This window comes from Pezoporus occidentalis, unplaced genomic scaffold (assembly GCF_034315485.1).
Source record: "Pezoporus occidentalis ecotype Australia unplaced genomic scaffold, CSIRO_AGI_Poc_V1 ctg174, whole genome shotgun sequence".
Taxonomy (NCBI): Eukaryota; Metazoa; Chordata; class Aves; order Psittaciformes; family Psittacidae; genus Pezoporus; species Pezoporus occidentalis.
This window is the reverse complement of record NW_026913576.1, coordinates 19,346-34,064: the sequence shown is the minus strand read 5'-3', so window position 1 is coordinate 34,064 and position 14,719 is coordinate 19,346. Positions and strand designations below refer to the sequence as shown.

General features: G+C 41.9%; 1 protein-coding gene across 8 annotated transcripts in view; it reads right to left on the bottom strand.

Annotated features, from left to right (window-relative positions):
• Positions 1-14,719, bottom strand: part of HIVEP2 (HIVEP zinc finger 2) — a 140,550-nt gene that overhangs the window by 106,492 nt on the left and 19,339 nt on the right. For 4 of the 8 annotated variants that reach the window (XM_062614259.1, XM_062614258.1, XM_062614263.1 and 1 more), the window contains exon 1: positions 727-974. The gene's annotated coding sequence lies outside the window, so the exon portion shown is untranslated. Of the gene's footprint in view, positions 1-726; positions 975-13,189; positions 13,992-14,719 lie in introns of those variants that run through there. The other 4 variants (XM_062614256.1, XM_062614255.1, XM_062614262.1 and 1 more) reach the window with 2 other exon arrangements.

Genomic DNA, 14,719 nt, shown 5'->3' with positions numbered 1-14,719 from the left:
GTGACCTTACATTTCTGGCCTTGTAGCCCAGAAATTAAATAGCCTCCCTTCACTAGATCTAGGTTTCAGTCTCCAATTCCTTATTCAGGATGAGGGAAAAAAGGCTCAATATATGGATTTAATTCCTATTGAAATCTTGGTCAAAGATGGTGGGTGATGTAAAGCTAAGCATCAAGGAAATAACTGCCATCATCTGGCTGAGTTTGGTAAAATGGAGTTAATTTACACTTCTTTAGGGATTCACTGGTGTGTGAAATTAATCTAATTTAGATTGACCAGAAATTGAAAATGGAATGAAGGAGAAAAGCAATTAAAGACCTTTTCTAAATGCAAAAATAGTACTGCTTTATGTGCAGCAATACAGTCAAAGTACAGAACCTTCCTGCTACTGTTACCACCCCCACCCCCCCCACCCCCCGCTTGAGGAAAAGAGTAACAGTCTGAATATCTACATATCGCCACTGTACCAGTATAACTTCATCCAAAGGAAATATTGGTGGAATGTTTCTACCAGTGTCTGTGAATAAATACATTGTCAAGTTAAAACAGCTCACTATTCTGCATATAGACCAGGCCTAGTAGATAAACATCTGCTGGAACAGCTCGGTGTAACTGATTATACATGTGGCTTAACATTTACTTCAGTGACTTTTAGCACCTTCACATTATTGTTTCTGCGTTGTTCCAACAAGCAATGGTTAATGTAAGATGCAGACATTCACATACCGTATACTTATGAATAACTGGTTCCCAGAGATGTGGCAGTGATAACATTGTCATCGTACGATTCAGAGCAGCTCCCTGTAGATCACATATCAGAAGAGGGGCCCACCTGCAAGCATAACAAATCCAGATAGTAAGTTCATCATGTTCAGAGGTTTACATCAAGCTCTGCTAATACATTTGTGTGTTTTCACGCATTCCTTCTCTGCATTAACAGGTCTGTGCCTTTCCCAGGCTTACGGAAAACATTTTGCTGTTCATGATGGCAAGTAAAAAATGTCCTGCTATAGCCAAACAAAAGGCCCACTGCCCCAGACCAAATTTCAGGCATGCTATCAAAGCAATGACAACTAGGTTTGATATATGCCGTAGGCAGCCAGTGCAGATACGGAAAATGAGCTTGTACTGGCAGCATTGTCTCCAATGACAAGACACATGGTAGCAAACAAGCAAACTTTCCGATTTAAGAGCTGAAGAGGATTTTTCTTCCTAAAACAAATAGTAAAATCACAACTGATTGGAACAAACACAGGTTCAAGCAACCTAAAAGCCTACAGCATTAAACAAAAAAAACTTGCTTGGATGACATATCCCTGTAAATAAGTGTTTGAAACAAGAATTAAGAAACTCTTGCTTGTTAATTGTATTGACTCATCAGTGATGCATGAGGGTGTGGATAAAGCAACAAAACACAGTTATTGATACAAAAGGCAGATTAATTGGGTTCTCTTTATTTTGAAAATGTAAATAATATGACTTGAAGGATACTCATAAATACACCCAGACACACACATGTACAGACACACCCATGGTGATGAGAAGTCGCCATCAGACAAAGTCTATGCTCTCTACTTGGTCTTCAACAAGTGTAAAACCATGTAAAGATTTATATTAAGTATGTAAAGAACATACTCCCTGATCAAAACAAAACAACCCAAAAAATTATCGGTAAAGGGTGCACTTCCCGTAAGTAGGATGCTAATATGTAATACCTAATGTTTGCCTGCTCTGAAACAGTATAAATACAAGCTGGCAAACACAGTCAGCACAAAGTAGTGGACATATATATTTCAGTATGCCCATAGTTAAATGGCAGGCTGAGGTGAGTTGCTGGGCCACAGCATCCAGCAGTAGTAAGCAAGACGGTGGAGCAGCAACCGCTAATAGTGCGTGAAGGCACTGCTCAATCACCAGGCTTTCAGCATCACTCCCCTTCACTGGGGAGAGCACCATTCTCCCCAGCAGGCAGGCAGGTGGGCAGCTCCTCTAGCTCTGTGCTGGGGCTGGGGAGATTCCCATGCTTCCCAGCTGCAACAGACTGGCTGAGGCACCATCTCATTCACTCACCTGCCTCCACTCTGTAACCCCAGCAGTGCCTCCTTCCTCTTCACTCACAGCCCCCTCTGACTGCTCAAGCTATGGAAGGCTCAACGGGAAACTCATGGAGATCTGATGTATGTAAATCCAGCCTGGGGCTACCAGTAAGTAACTGCACATGCTGGCTGGCATCAGGAGGACCAGACAAATGCCACTGGCGGGGCTGCAGCCCTGGACAGGCAGAGGACCCAGCACGAGCTGAATTGACTGGCTGTGGGAGCTTGCAGGGTGGCTGAAACACCACCAAACTGGCAGCGCTTTTGACCTCACAGGGGCTTCAGAGCACAAATCCGCCTGGGGAGTTTTGCCAGAAAGCACATGAAGAGGGCTCACCAGGCCCTTGCTTTCAGAAATGCCAAAAGATGACCAGGCATCTGCATTCCCAGATAGACAGTACAAAAGAATGAGACAGCGTTATCGGGATTTGGTGCACAGTTTTAACTTGCAAAATACACTTAGAATTTTTAAAGAACATATATCCCTAATTTTTCAGATCCAGGCTTAATGTTATAAAGTAATTTCCTTAAAAACAGACATTTTTCTGAGTGTTGGCTAGATGCATTCTATTGAGCTGCTTAAATTTGCTTCCTAATAACTCTGGTTTACCTACAAGTACAATTCTTTCTCAACCTGTTGAAGGCTTAAAGAGAATCTTCCCCCACAGAAAAATCATTTGCAGCAACCTCCCTAAAAAAGGATGCTGCTAAATATATCCAGCTGTCTTCAACAGGAAAATACAGCAAGACATGCAACTCATTCTTTTTCTGGTTGCAGATTTCTTTGGAGTTATTTATTCAATGTGTCCCTAATGACTACATCTAATCATTTACCTTGCATCAGTTCATTTACTTCCTAAAAAACTACCAGAACTTTTCAGGTGAATAGTTTATTTAAACATTTTTCCTTCACATTTTTCTTGCTCCCTCCTAACAGTACTCTTGGAAAATAAACTCTCTATGCCGGAAGTCCTAAATCAAAAAGAATGATCACAAAGTAGCTACATTGTGAACTGAAATATATCGCGACACATGGAACCAAGTGAAACAGTCCTCCATCTCTTGTGAATCAGTTCAAACCTAATTCAGTTCGGTAGCCAGCTACCACTGGCTTCCTGCTGCTCTGTACCCTGCTGGAAATGAGTTTTTAATTCTCCATTTGACCCCTTTTGCTCAGATTCTTTCACTGAGTCTTTCTTGACCAGTCCAAAGCAGATTTTCAAGGCCGCAAGTCATGCCTTCACTGCCTCTCTGCTCACAGTTGAGATGGAGGGATCTCAGAGACCATGTGGGAGAAAGCCAAAACTGCTCAAAAGAAAACACTTCTGATGGAGCAGGAGGGACTAATTAAGAGTCAACCACACTACACGTGAGCCTGACAATTTTCAAGGTCTGTCACAGATACCTTTCTGGCAGAGACTTCCTAGAGACTTTCCTTTGGTGAGAAGAAAACACCAAAGTCTCCAAAATACACTTAGAAATTGCAAGTCCTAGAAGAGCCTCTTTAAGGCAACGGCAAAGTCTTCCAAGGTGAAGCAGAAGCATGGAAGGTGTGGTGAAATCTGAAAATGGAAACAGTATCGGAGGTATTTACGTACATGATTCTGGCAATTACGGAAATAGCTAGTGTTGACAGGAATACACTAGGGATCCAGCACTGGGAGAAAGACTAGGAACTAAACCATACAAATCAATGTAGTCTCTACAGAAAGAGAGAACTGTAAGAAAAGACACGCAGTTCTTGTCAAAACTGTTTATTGTCTGTGGTTAGTGGTAATCTCCAGTGCCATCAATTAAGACCTTCATTTTCACAAGCCATGTTATAAGGAAATGCAAAAATTAGGCACAGTTAGAAAAATTAATGGAAGCAGAAACGTAATTTTTGCTGCCAACTTGCTTACACGTAGGTGTGCTATCACTTCTCAAAAATGTGTCTACTGGTCTTAAGGCAATCCTAAAACTGCATTTATACATACTAATCTACAGATAAGTTACTCTCATACCCCAAAAAAGTCCTTCCTTACAACAAAGTACAACACTGAAGATGCAAATATGCAATATTCTGCATTATAAATATCCATATTAATGTACACAGCATATTCTCAACAGGGCTGAAGAGGCCTTGCAAACATGTGCCTATAAAACCACTGCTGTGCTCTAGGACTTACCAGGATTTTGGCAATTCTTCAATAAATACTCTTTTCTCATTTGAAAAATTAATAAGGACTTACAAAACGGACAAAGTATCTAAACCAAGTACTTAGATTGATTGTATATAGGCACTGAATTGTTTACTAAAATCAGGGCTAAGTATTAAGCCTCAAAAACTCCCTAGATACATATTTTATTATATATTACCAAAAAAACTATAGCTTCTAATTTAAAAAAAAAAATATAGCTGTGAATAAACTCTCAGAAAAATATCTTCTAAATGAAGGAAAAAATGTGATTAATGATCAAGTACAACTTTCCCCTCCTTTCCTCTCAATAAATTTAAGGAATTAAGGAAGAATACAGAACAAGCACAATTACAATACAAGCTTCTTCTCTAACCACTTCTCCCCATACACTCCAGCAATACTTTGGAAGGAACACCAGCAGTAGTTTCTCAGTAACCAGGAATTACATTGCTGATAACAGCAATTCCATTCTTCTAATGTCTGAACACAAATAAGCCATCAACAGTGGGAGGGGAAGCAGGAAGAGAATGAGAGAAAAAAAAAACCACAACTGCAAACAGGGGGTAAGCTGCAGCAGGGAGTTCCACAGCGATGCACACCGATCTCCCATCTGACAGCAACAGGGAATGTAGAAACAGCAGAGCAGAGGCACTCCCTGGCACAAAGCCGCACAGGACTGAGGAATGTGCCAGAGCTGTAGAGAAAATAATGCACTAAAATCCCCAGGAAAACAGTATTTTTTTCTTTTATTTTCTTTGATAACCTGCACAGAGGGCATCTGAAATCAAAAACTACTCACTGGATTCTCTCTCACATGACACACCCCACCAGTACTACTTAATCAAGTGCATTGTTCTTTTCCACACTACAACCTGCTTTGACCTTTATTTTTCTGACTAATTTTATCCCTTTTTTAATTCTGCCCTTCATTTTCATGGATTTAGTGATCACAAAATACATTGAGAGTGACAGACAGTAAACATTACTGGAGGCTGTTGCACTTGGACTGTGATGTGAATGATCATCCAGAGGCGGGTGTTTGAGCTCAGAGCTAGAAGGTCACTCAAATACCCATCCCTCTGAAGATCAACACTTTTGAGAAACAACCCCCAAAATCAAGACCTAAACCCAAGAGTGTCTCACAATAACGTGTATTGCTATTCCTGATGCAGGAACAAAACTTTCATTTCAGAGAACAAAAGGCATTAAACAGCATATGTTGTCAAATATAAGAATAGACACTAGGGCTATGAAAGCATGCAAATAAAAAATTCTGCTCCCTAACATCCCAAGTACAGGTGAGAGACAAGCAAAAAAAGAAAGAGGGAGAGTTGGTCGAAAAAAGCACAGAGAGATGTGATCACTAATCAGAGACAGAAACGCATCCAAGAGTCACAACTGTCCCTGCAGGCTCTGACAGAAAGAATTAAATTGGCTTAGTACTATATTCAAAAATGAATTCAATCAACTGACATTAAGCAGGATTAGTCTGTGGTACCATGTTGTTCTCACAAGCTGTCTCCAGAAGGGTAAGTGGAAGGTGAAATCCTGTTTTCCAGGATGAGATTACGTCTATGCACTGAGACACACAGCAACAGCACATCTGACAAGGGCAGCTTAAAGTTGGTGCTGGCCACCCAGAGGGACCTGGACACACTTGGGAGGTGAGCCAATGCCAACCTCATGAAGTTCAACCATGCCAACTGGGTTGGAGCAATCCCAGGCACAGCTACAGACTGGGCAGAGAAGAGATTCAGAGCAGCCCTGCAGAGAGTGTTGGTTGATGAGAAAAAGAACATGAGCTGGCAGTGTGCACTCGCAGCCCAGAAAGCCAACCGTATCCTGGGCTGCATCAAAAGGAGTGCAACCAGCAGGTCAAAGGAGGTGATCCTGCCCCTCTACTCTGCCCTCGTGAGACCGCACCTGGAGTATTGTGTGCAGTTCTGGTGTCCTCAACATAAAAAGGACATGGAACTGTTGGAGCAAGTCCAGAGGAGGGCCACGAGGATGATCAGGGGACTGGAGCACCTCCTGTACGAAGACAGGCTGAGAAAGTTTGGGCTGTTCAGCCTAGAGAAGAGAAGGCTGCTCTTAAGATGATCTTAAGGTCCCTCCTTTCAACTCAAACCATTCTATGATTCTATGACTATGATTTCATCTCACACTATAAAAGGATGGTATGTGATAGATGAGCCAGAAGTGCGAGTTTCAGATTCTGCACATTTATTCATTGGCTGCGCAGCTTCATCTCCTTCTGGTTTGTGAAGAAGAGATCCTCATCATAACCTCTGCCAGGAGTTTTTTATCCAGTTTCTCTCACTCAGATCTGTCTCCTGGAAAGACTGCAATACCCTAGGTGAAATCTATTTATCTTTGTTTGTAAGGGAGCATGTTGGTCCTTAGTTGGAGAAACAAGTTCTGTGCAGGAGGCAGTTTCTGTGCTAACCTGGTGGGCTGCAAACATTACACATTTCATGGGCTCACCCATGACACCCCTCCTCTGCTACCAGCACCTACCAAGACTTCTGCTGTCTTCTCTACATGGCATGCATCACAGTGCACCTTGCAAGCAGAGTGGCAGTAGCTGACAGGAAATAAGGTAGACAGAAACTACAGTCACAATCTAGAGGCAGATAGTGACAACTGAAGAATCAATGGTAACATGCTTAGGAAATCCAAATTGTTTCCCTGAGGAAGACTTGGAGGAAATGGAGTAACCCCTTTCAAAGTGAAAGTCCCATGCATATGAGACTTAACAAGCCTCGCCTTCTCATGCCTCCTTCTATTTAGCAAATTTAGTTCTGAGGAGAGGCATCTCACCATCAGTGCCAGACAGAAATTCTCTTATTTTCAAAGCAGGCACATGCATCTCAGGCTGTGACTAGGAAAGCTACTGCTCGCATCATTTATGTTAACAAATATCTCAGCTCTGCCACACCAGAAACAAGCCAGATTTACCAGTCAAGACAGAGATGCTTTAGCCGTCATTTAGCTAGTCATTAGGGAGGTGTTCCTCCACCACATGACACAACCACATAGCCATATAAACTCTCCATCTAGGCTAGCAATGCCCCTCTTCCTCCCATGACTCCCCTCACCAAGACCGCATTCAGGCTGCATGACCTTTTGAAGCAGTTCACAGATTTTAAGAGCAAGAACGCACCACATGCCCTTCTCTGGCACCACATTAATCACCCTACTTTAATGACAACTTCTACTGATAAACCACCCTGTGCACCTAACTGTCTTCCTCAGCGGCTGTATCTAGAGCTGTAAATTAAACATGCCCTTTCCCATACCCTGCCAATGTGTAAACCACTAGCCATTGAGACAAAGCCATTGAGAACATCAGCTAGCAGTTAGGGATGAAAAGCAGCAGCGATCAAGACCCCAGTTTTACCAGCCATTTGATGAGTGACCCTGAATCTCCCAGTCTATGTTTTCTCATACTTACAGACAATAATCATATTTCTTTTCAGCTATACTGAGAACCAGAGGTACAAGATGCTACTTACTACTGGTGTGTATCTACACCACCTATTACTATATGGAACTACAGATAAGAATGGCCTTCAACTAAACAAACATAGCTACAAACAGAGACCATATGATTTTGTAGTATTAATTCTTAATTATTTCACTCTCCTCCAGGAAACTCAAGTCCACAGCTGAGCACAAATAAAGACAGGAGATCTTTATGATAAGAAAAGCAAAACAATGGCCTGACATGACCTAACGAAAGCACAGGATACTACTCCCCCAGGGCTGAAATCTCCTTATTCCAAAACTTCCTCTCAAGTGCTCTGAATACGTTACTAGACAAAGAAACAAGAAATTCACTTTTGCAAGGCAGCAACATTTTTTTTAAATAGCAGCATCCGACATTATTCTATAAATCTTTCCAAAAATTAATGTCCTTTTTGTCAGACAGGATCTTTAAACTTCAGAATAAAACAAATTTAGGCCTGAACTGCAACACAAAGGTACATGCAATAAACTTTAAATGTGTCAAAAGCCTCACTGGAAAAGGGTTTGCTGAAAGTTTATCATGGAGCTAAAGGCTCACGCAGCGTTGCTGGATTGACCTCTATGCTGCTAAGCGGTGTATGGTGCTATCAACTCACAGGACTCGAGAAACAGATTGAGCTTTTAGCTGCCACAGATTTCATATGGGACCATGGAGGGCATCTCACAATCTGTCTTTGCCCCTGATCCTCATGATAACATTTCTTTCCTCTCTTCATCTATCAGATACATACATACATTGTAAATTCAACGTGTCTGAAGACATAAAGAAGCCTGCATCTTCACCGAAGCCTTTAGACATTACTACTGGGAAAATAATAGTCACCAAAATAAAAAAAAAATCACTTATGTCACACAATACCAGCATTTTACTATTTTCACGCAGCTTCCTATCTGAAAAGTATTCTCAAAGGAGCACATTCTGTCTTCCTCCCAAGACCTCTTTTGTATCCTTGTTTCCTATGTAAAAAAACTTGCAGTCCAGAGTGTTTGAAATGTCACGCCTCTGTCTGTCTGTCTTCCCCTAATAATTTCTCTCAAGACATTTAACAAAGAGGTAGCAATCTCAAAAGCACTCAGTTGCCAGAAGCTCATTCCAATTTCAACTTGTGCTGAAACAGACCAGAGATGGTCAGTGTCCACATTAAGGGAAAAACCTTCCATGCTGATTCCTAAGACAGCACAGAATCTGCAGGTAAAATAGATGTACAGAGACGCAAAACTGCTGAAAGCTGAAATTCACAACTACAGGTGAACCCAGATCCTAAATAAAAGTGGAAAAGGAAGCAAGTTTTAGCACCACAGCACACTGCTCAATTAGCTTGTCTTCTGCACGTTCCTGAACCACTCCGAACACCTTGTCTTGACAGACAAGCCTGCTGTCAAGAGGGCTTTCTCAGCAGCACAGATATGACCTGGCCAGTGTGACCTGGCCATCAGTTCAGGGGCCGGATCTTTGCCTCCTATTACACAACAGCACAAACATAGCCAGGGACTACATCCAAAAGACAGGCACTTAGCAGGAAGCTGGCGTCCATGATTTTTACTGCATGTTGAAAACTTTGAGGCATTTTCCAGTGCTTCCGTTGGGTGCAGCACTGAAGAAGTAGAAAACCAGGGAAGTGGGAAAGTTCCCAAATACACACATGTACCACTGCCTCACAGCAATGCCTCTCCAACCTCCTGTCCCACCACTCTTCCATCTTTGACCAGAATTTGAATGACAGTAAGTCCAGATATACAAAAGCACTGACTGTGAGATATCCCTGCTAAAGCTGTTTCTGGAGCTGAGATTTGCTGCCCAGCACACAGCTGCTTCAGAACAAGTGCCCAGCCCTCCCCACGGCCCCTGCCTGCTTCCATGTCCCCATGCTGGACATACGCTATGCAGTTTCTTCTCAGTCTCATATGATTGCCGCAAAAAATCTACTACTGCAGACATTGGTTTGTTGCCTACTCATCCTACACCCAGTACTCATTATACATCTAAAACCAGTAACCTGTGCATACTTCCAAACTTTAGAGGGGACTTCCTTTACTTTCAGTGGACAAATTAATAATCAGCACACACAGCTCATTTAATAGAAATATGTATCACCAAGAAAGAGTTGTGAAGATGTTCACTGAGTTACAGTTCTCCACACACAAATGTTCAAGACTGAAATTTGCAAGAGAAAAGTCTGTGACATCTCTATGCCACATTCCAACATCGTCACCAAAAGGGTCTTTCTTACCGCCTCATCTAAAATGGAACTACTCTTACTTAACATCCTGACAAACAGAGGAAACCAGTGCTGCCCTCTGACCCAAGCGTTTAAATTCAGGAGCTAGTTATTCCCTTGCTGAAGTCTGAAATCTGTCAGTCATCCTCTGTGGGATTATCCCTAGCCCAAATCTTGTCCTCAAGATCTTTCTCTGGGAAGAAACCGTCCATGTCAGAGATGCCTGTAAGATTGGGAATTGGAATGGACATCAACGGGATTCTCTTGAGCCACACACTAATCTGTTAAGGAATGGCTCCTGCCAAATGCTCCCACACCAAGGACCACCAAGATTTTAAGGAATCTTTAGAAATACTAAATTGTTGGAAGAGAAATTGGGATAAAAGTCTAGGGTTTAGGTAGTGGAAACAGAAGTCCTGGTGAAATGAGTTATTTAGCACCACACATGGTGAAGGCTTTTGTGATCTTCATACTGGGGAACAACTGAACAAGACTGGCCAACTGCTGACAGATGCTGCTCCCACACTGAGCAAGGATCCTTACTGGAGTTTCATGAGGAACAGAAACAGGTGTCAGCACTGAGTTGCTCATGAACGGAGGTCTTTGGCCTGGCTACCTAACATCATGAGATGGACAGCTTGAGTTTGTGATCTATATCTCACCGGGAGAAGGTTACAAAGCTCCCATCACCTGAGTGTCTCCCATGGAGTTTTCCAGGAAGGACACAGTGCAGTGTTTCAGAAATCCTGAAGCCCTTAATGAGAAGCTACTGCTTTGAAAACAGTGGGAGAAAAGCCACAAACTTGTAATAGACATAAATATACACCCCCCTCGAGTACTCACTGCAATTGCAACGAAAACCTTGTAAACCTGAAATGATACAGTATTGTCTCTGGTTCTGTCACAACTGGCTGCTTTACTAAAATGTAACAATAAAATAAACAAGACAGATGAACTTCAGTACAGCCCTGTGGAAAAGCTCTGCATCTGCCAAGAAATATGCTCATGCTGCTGCCACTGCAACACAGAAGAGTGTGATCATTATCAGGTGAGTTATAACCAGCAGCACTGGAATAATAATCTTATTTTGCTGTAAAAATATTTTTTTTAAATTGCTATATTTTGTTACACGTCACATACTTGTGTCACAAATTACATTAAAAACATGCAGATACTAATGATACTTCAAACATACTGTGTAATGAAAAATACGACTAAACAACTTTGAAAGTGATTTATTACTTTTTCCCCACATCTGGTATGAAAAAACTACTATATTAATTTATTTATTTTATACTATCAAAAGCATCCTTTTCCAAAAGCGGTCATTTCTTTCCACTACCAGTTTGTAGCATTCTGCTTCCGCTTTTGCAATTTAGGCAACTCAGAGTTTCATCTGCTGGTGGGAGGGAAAAGATTTGAACAGCTAGAAGTTAAGTGCAACTACAAGAAATGGACTGTAGTTGAAAGATAGATGACAGCAGGATAGAACACATAACCAGAATATTTTAGAAGTCTAAAATTTTTTCTTCCAATTGATATAATATGGACGACAGATGGGTTTTAAACACAGCTCTTGGTACAACTTTGCATGTGAGAAGGAAAATAATTTGGAGTTCATGGGAACAGGAGCAGATTGTTCTGTGGATCCAGTTGGTGTAATTCTACAGCCTTAAACTCTCCTGCAAAATACTGTAAGCAGAACAGCGGGAGCCCCAAAATTCCTCACACTGGCTCCAGCTCAATAAGCCATTTCTATTCACAAAGTATATAGAAACATAAAGCGATTAGGGTTGGAAAGGACCTTAAGATCACCTAGTTCCAACCCCCCAGTATAAGCATTTATGTAACTTCAAGAGCATGTGTAGGACCCAGTGATGTCACTATGTCTTTGCAATCTGCCTGAAGATAAAGTTTCACTTGGGGGTTTTGCTAATCAAGCACCAGACACACCAAGCAGATATTCATGGGCTTCACTTCTCACTGTGCCTGTATGTTAAGTTTTCCACCTGCCGTAGCATTTTCTTCACATGTTAAGCAATGCACTCACCAAACTGCACAAGATGAGCCTAGCTGCATGTAGGAGGCTTCCAAGCAACAAAAGACAAGAGAAGCAGAAAGGACTGTGAACACACAGGACATCCTCCCAAGTACACAAGAAGCATCACTGACAACACAAAGGAAAACAATACAAGCAGTATCAAAAGCGTAAGTTTAATCACTTTAATTACTTAAATTCTTCCTGTTTAAATCTTAAACCAGAAAACTGAGGAAAAAAAAACCTGTGGGAGAGAGAAGCCAAGGCCACTCCTGGTTTGCCTTCTGTTGCTGGTGAGGTCCAAGCCTTGACCATCGTGATCCGGGAACCAGAGTATGGATGTGAAAGACTATGAGCTCTGTGCACATCGCAATGAAGACTAACATTTCCTACGAAACATCCATTAATGACAAGAGTGTTTCACTAACAAGTGGACATGGTGAAGGTTATGGGTACAGTGTAAAACAAGCCCCATTTGCAGGTCTCCTCAAAAGTCCCACCACTGCCTCCCCTTCTTCCAGACATTTACAGAGCTCAGTCACAATATCCTGTATTAAAAGGGAAACCAGAGCATCTGTGCTGTCAGCAGATGCAGAGGGACAGACACCACTGGGCATAAATCAGGGGACTTGAACATAAATCCAAGCTGCCCATGGAACCGAGCCGATTCATGCCTCCCAGAGGTTTAGTGCAGATGAGTCTGAGGGTGTCCCTGAGGCCACTACGCTGTTTTAGGAAGCACTGGTGTGCCCCATAGACCCCAAAACATTTTTTAGTGTTCCCAATAGCTATCTTAAGCAAGATTTTGCTCAGGCAGTTACCCTTTGAATTGTTCAGATACTTCAAATGCAAATTTGACAAAGTTGAATGAAGCCAGAGTAAAACTGGCTGGTTCTGCATTGCACCCACTCAATAGAAGCATCTCTTCTCTCCACTCTGCAGAAGTGGGAGTTTTAGAGTGAGTGCTAGTCACTCTAACACTCACCACAATAAAATGCCTTAAATCACAAATTTCCACCTTGAAGTTTGGAAGGAAAAATAGACCCTTTCTTCTAAGTACAGCATTTAACATCTGGATGCAAGTCTATGCATGCTGCTCTTCTCTAATGCCTTAGCTGCTGACCATACCTTAGTTGGGGTATTTCCTCTCTTAAGAAGACAGAACTGGAGTCCAAAGCAGCATGTAGCCTGACCTCGGTGATGATTTGTATGACCTTTAATAGCATAAATACTATGAGCAAAGGTGCTCATAGTAAGTAGCACAACTATTGATTGCTCTGAGAATGGTCACTTAAAAACAGACACACAAACAAACAAAAGACAAGGTTCAAATCCTGTGGTCAGTTTTAGCACAAAGCATCTATTGTCTCCCTATGGATCAATAGCAGAATACAGCATCTGTCTACAATACATCTCCATTAGATAAGGAAGTAGAACTGACATAAAGAGAACACAACACAACAATGGCATTTTTGTGTCTAACTCATAGTAATGAATAATTAGAGTTATTATTAATGAATAATATGAAAAACATTCAGTGTAAGGTATTGAATTTTACCCCAAACTCAGAACTGTGTAGCAGAACCAGAAACTGAACCTATGGGTTTTAAGTCCTCGCCTAGCCTGCTCATCACTAGACCGTATTTCCTTAGGTAGAACATTACAGTAAATACGTCCAGTCAGCGGTGTACTGTTGAGCTTGTGTGATCGCATGTCACAGACAGTAAAACATACCACCATAGAAGGGATATTCCATGTATACAACACCGTCACTTCTAGTTTCATTGCAAAGCATTTGATTTCCAAGTGTAAACTCAAGCATTAAAAGCAGTTTTAAAGGTGAAATAAAATATACACTGAAGCAGGGACTGTCATTCTAGTCTTCAGGGTATCTTTAAGAAACGGTTATAAAAAGTCATCATTCCATTTCAAATCTACAAAAACGACACATCAGCAGAATGGAAAAAAACTTCTCTCTCACTAGTGCACCCTGGCACCTTACTGCAATACACCAGCAGAACAGCCTCACTGCTGAAGGAATTGAACTGGCACAACCACAACAGAAAGAATTTTAATCTACAAGCACTGCACTGTGGAAAGCAACTGCTCAAACAAGCATGCTCTATGCAGATAAACCAAATCTTTCATGCTGCACTTCGAAAAACAAATTCCATGCACAAAGCAAGGTTTCGCTACAAACGTCTCTCATGTGTGGAAAGGTTCAGCTGAGGTAAAGAAAGACAGCACACTGATTTCTGGTTGGTGAAATGAGCTCTCCACAATATGGAGATGCTCCCAAAAAACATGCACTGTGGCAACACCACGATGGTCTTCAACTCACCTTGGTAACATTGATGGCACATTCAACGCACCCCCACGGCCAGCCTTGTCTACAACTGCATAAAAGCTTTTGCTTCTCATCCCCACAAACAGCAGAGCCATCATGACCGGTGTTCTGTCTCTCCCTAAGCAGCAGCATGTTCACATGGGACAGGTTGCGGGGTAGCAGGACTGCAACAAGCACAACTACAGGAACCATGCAACATTCTCAAATCCATTTGTGTAACAAGGAGCTAAGGGCACGTACCCACTCAGGTTATGTTATACAGATTTCAGTAGTTTCTAGGGGATGATTCCACACACACAATAGCTTTGGGG